Source organism: Myotis davidii, unplaced genomic scaffold, assembly GCF_000327345.1.
Source record: "Myotis davidii unplaced genomic scaffold, ASM32734v1 scaffold184, whole genome shotgun sequence".
NCBI classification, from domain to species: Eukaryota; Metazoa; Chordata; class Mammalia; order Chiroptera; family Vespertilionidae; genus Myotis; species Myotis davidii.
This window is the reverse complement of record NW_006297021.1, coordinates 5,917,785-5,922,202: the sequence shown is the minus strand read 5'-3', so window position 1 is coordinate 5,922,202 and position 4,418 is coordinate 5,917,785. Positions and strand designations below refer to the sequence as shown.

The 4,418-nt window shown below is 48.3% G+C and overlaps 1 long non-coding RNA gene across 1 annotated transcript in view; it reads right to left on the bottom strand.

The window, feature by feature from the left end:
* LOC107184498 overlaps positions 1 to 3,875 on the bottom strand; it is a 9,997-nt gene extending 6,122 nt beyond the window's left edge. Inside the window, exons 1-2 of the long non-coding RNA XR_001515347.1 lie at positions 3,789 to 3,875; positions 2,414 to 2,422 (exon numbers count right to left, since the gene is read on the bottom strand). This is a non-coding gene — a long non-coding RNA (uncharacterized LOC107184498). The remainder of the gene's footprint in view (positions 1 to 2,413; positions 2,423 to 3,788) is intronic.
* Positions 3,876 to 4,418: the final 543 nt, after the last annotated feature.

The following is a 4,418-nucleotide window of genomic DNA, read 5'->3' as shown; positions in this document are numbered from 1 at the left end:
TAAATCCGTGACACTAGATCACTAACAAATAAAAATGAATACACGTCCAGAGTAAATTTTACAAAACAGCATTGAAATGATTGTCGACGCTACTCCAGGCTGTGCCAAAGCGACGGTTAGGAGATGAACGGGCTTTCTGCCTTCGTCTGCCTTGACGAGGCGCCGCGGTCTGGGTGGCTTAGTCCACAGACCTTGGTTTCCTCGCAGTTCTGGAGGCTGGAAGTGTTGGGAGGGTTGGGTTCTTCGGTGGCCTCTCGCCTTGGCTTGCGAATGGCCACTTTCTAGCTGTGTGTTCAAGTGGTCGCCTCTCTGTGTGGGCACGTGTTTGGGGTTTCTGTCTGTGGCCCAAATCCTCTTCTCGTAAAGACATTAGTCAGTGGATTGTTGCCCATTCTGAGGACCTCGCTTTAATTTAATTTGCTGTTTAAAGGTTTTCAAACACAATCACATTGTGAGGACCCGGGGTTAGGACTTTAACATATGCATTCAGCCCATAACATTTTCTCTAGTACAATGTTTTCTTCTTGGAAGTTCACGAAGTTCAACTGTATATGATTGATAACCAAAGTCTTAAAAAATATTCAGTATGCATCTCTCACATACCCACCATTTTATACATTATTATTTTTTAAAAATATGTTTTTACTGATCTCAGAGAGGAAGGGAGAGGGAGAGAGAGATAGAAACATCAATGATGAGAGAGAATCACACCTCGCATTGGGGATCAAGCCCCACAACCCAGGCATGTGCCCTTGACTGGAATTGAACCTGGGACCCTTCAGTCTGTAGGCTAATGCTCTATCCACTGAGCCAAACCAGCAAGGGCTAGACATTACTGATAATCCTAAACTGTCATCTTGCAGACATTGGCTGATAATATTGCACTGTCCTGTGGAAATCTGCCGGCAGGTGCAGATGGACGCGTGATGGAGGAGACCAAGCACAACCTGGAATGGGGTGTCTCCCGTCAGAGCCTGTGTCGGTCTCACCACCTCCAGCCCTTGAACTTTGAAGATTTCGGTGAGTTGCTTTAGAGATCTGTGCTGAGACTGTTGGGCTAGAAGGTAAGCTAGAGGGGTGGCCAAGGGAACATCCCATATTGCTAGGGGCCTGGAGTCTCCTTGCTTACCTGTAGCTGCTGGCTCCGGTGAGTAGCCTCTCACCTCGCCCAAGCTCTGCTCCCCTTCTCATCCTCTTGTTCTTTGCAGGAGAGGAAAGAGCGGAGTGGTGGATGCCACTGGGGTGTGCTAGGCGGCCGGCAAGGATCCATCCAGGAAGGTGTGGGCAGGTGGGAGTGGGTCACTGGTCTTGCATAGGCAGTTTGTTCTGCAGTGGCAGCTGAAGAAAGAGCCCCCGCCACATCCTCGCTCCAGGTATCCCCCAGCAGCCACTCATGTACCCCCCTGCTCAGGCCTCCCCTGGCTCAGGGCCTGCTTTCTCACTTCCTGCTCTTACCTTTCCAACCCGACACTCAGGTCCGCTGTTCTGGCTCAGAGTTTGGCTTTCCTTCTCGACTAAGATTAGGTTCTTTCCTTAGGCTCTGGGCTTCATTGTGAAGAATTCCTGTGGCTCTGGCCTTGCAAGAATTTTCAGAGTCAGACCCTACATTCCCACCCACCCTTCAGCCGAGAGAAGTCTCACTGCTGCCTCGGCACCTGCGGAAGCAGGTGGTTCTGTCTCTTCTTGTGAAGCTCCCATCACCGATCATGTCCAGGTACCCAGGTAGGGTTTGTCGCTTGAATATCTTTTTTTAAAATATATATTTTTATTTTATTGATTTTTTTACAGAGAGAAAGGGAGAGGGATAGAGAGTTAGAAACATTGATCAGCTGCCTCCTGCACACTCCCCACTGGGGATGTGCCCGCAACCAAGGTACATGCCCCTGACCGGAATCGAACCTGGGACCCTTCAGTCCACAGGCCGACGCTCTATCCACTGAGCCAAACGGGTGAGGGCTGTTGCTCAAATATCTGAAGTGCCATCTGGTATCGGGACAGCCTAATGAAGACTGCCTGATTGTAATGGAGTGCACATCTCTGTAGGAACTGGCCCCGCACGTTAGAACAGTAACAACAGCTCCCCTGAGCAGGGCATAGTGCACGTTGCTTTACTCCATTATCTCCACTCCTCACCCTGAAAAAGCACACATATTCCCAATTTTATGGATGAGAAAACTGGTTTCCAGAGAGCAACTTCACACAGTGGAACGTGTCAGAGCATCGACTTGGGCCCACGTATCCCAGCTCCCGGGCCGCACAGGCCTAAACGGAGGTGCGGGTGTATGTGAAAACCAGTCCTAGCCCAGCCTTAGCCCTTGTCCTCGTTCTCTACAGATTTATTGCACTTTCCTCAAGTCCCAATTCGAGCTCGCTCAGCAGCCTCCGTCAGCACGCTCCCCTTGGTACTCCGCACGCAGTTCCACTAACACAGCTCCTACGGTGACCCTATTCGCTGAACTGCTTTGAGAAATGTACGAAACTCAAACTGGCACATAAACGCGAGAGGAGGTATTGCTGCCGCTATCTCCTGGGGGGCCTTGATCTGTGACCTTCCCTTTCTCAACTCTGCCTCAGGCAGATCGCCCCCTGCACCTCACAGAAAGTGTTTGCATTTTAAGCCCACCTCCCTTAAAATCTTAAACATATCTTTTCTTTATTTTAAGAACAAAATAATACATTTGGGAACGTGCCAATTTAACTTGGAGTCTTAAAATAAGTGTAAAATTGTGAGGTTGTCACGGTCGTGTTTGTTAAGTAGAATTGGCGTTCTTGTTCCATGGTATTAATAAAGGATGAGCGAAATACTTTGTATTTTCTTAAGATGCAGTTTGCAAAGAGATTTTCTTCTTTGGTCCTTAAGCATCTCTATGAAGATGAGGCAAGTTGGTCTTCTACAGAAGAGGACCAGGCTCCGAGGGGCACAGGACTTGGGTGGTGCTGCAGCTGATATGGAGACCGGAGGTCCTTAGAGCTCAGACCTGTGCCCTTTGACTGTATCACATACTAGATTTATTTCCCTTTTATCCAGAGGGGCTCCTGCCTTCTCCTGCGGTTCATGTGCTGCGATGAAAGAAAACCTCATTTTCCATGTAGTTCTGTCCCAAGTAGATCCTGGAAAATGATCTGGGGTGTGTCCAAGGTGATCCTTGAGATAAACTTAACCTTGCAAGTGTTGGGACATTTAAGTAGTTGCTAGCGAAGAGACTACTCTACGTAAGCAGGACTGAGGGTAGGCTTAGGACCGAAAAGACCAAAAACCTTAATTTCAGTTTCAAGCATACGCAAAGTAATATAATTAACTGCCAGAGGAATTACACTACATAAAAACATATGCAGTTAAAAATCACACAGCATTTTATTACTCACCAAAGTTCCTGATGCCGTGGGTACAGGCTTAACGGGATCCCGGTGGTGGTGTCCTCTGGGGCTCAGCAGTTGGGCTGGTCCAATCTGGATGCAGGGGCTGAGAGCTTGGTCGCGTCTGGATCGAGAGGTACTAGCTGTTCTTCTGTCGTTGGGCAGGGAGCAGAGCGTGGAGTGGCACAATGTGGCGTCGTCTGTCGGACTGGCAGAAGGACGTGCCTTTGTGGCTGTCTCGACAGGCAAGCACTGTTGACTGGTCAGGACCCGTTTTTAAAGCCTGTTTGTACCTGCAACAATTCAGGTGGCTATCAGTGAATTACGTCAATGCACACATGTTAATCTTAACAGGGTGAGGGGCTACATGTGGTTATCAATCGGGGTGTGTACTCAGGTGCATTTCTGGGGAAAGTATGGGTTTGTGTCACTCACACATATGGCTATCATAGTGATACGGAATTTTTGAACTGAAACCCGGATTCTTTGTCCGCCGGAATCAAAGAATGAATCCACGGACAGAAAGTGGTATAGCAAAGGTGGAGATTTATTGAAGAACAAGTACAGACTCCCACGTGGGGAGAGGGAAGGGGTCCCAAAGAATGGACTGGACTACCATGTAGGGAGGGGGAAATGGGTCCCACTGAGTTCCTTTTCCCTATGGCTTATAAAAGCTGCAGATCCTGGTGCCTTGATATCCCTTCTGATTGGTCACTATTCCCTTAGACTGGGCTCAAAGGTTGAACCTCACATGGGACATATGAAGCCCCCCCCACTTTCTTATTGTTTTGCTGTTCCCTTTGGGCTTTCTTCCTCTCTCCTTCTGGATGAATGGCTTCCTTCTCTTTATTTTGTAAATATAGACCGGTTGCTGTTCTCAGCTCCCTCATTCTATGGAAATGTATCTGTTGCAGCTTTCCAGCTCCCCCATTCTATGGACATATACCTTCTGCTGCTCTGCAGCCCTGTGCTTTCCTCCATGGTCCCCTTAATTTCCAAAATTTCCTAAACCTGTCCTATCTTATCCCTAAAATTCCTGTTTCAATAGCAAGTCACTCTAA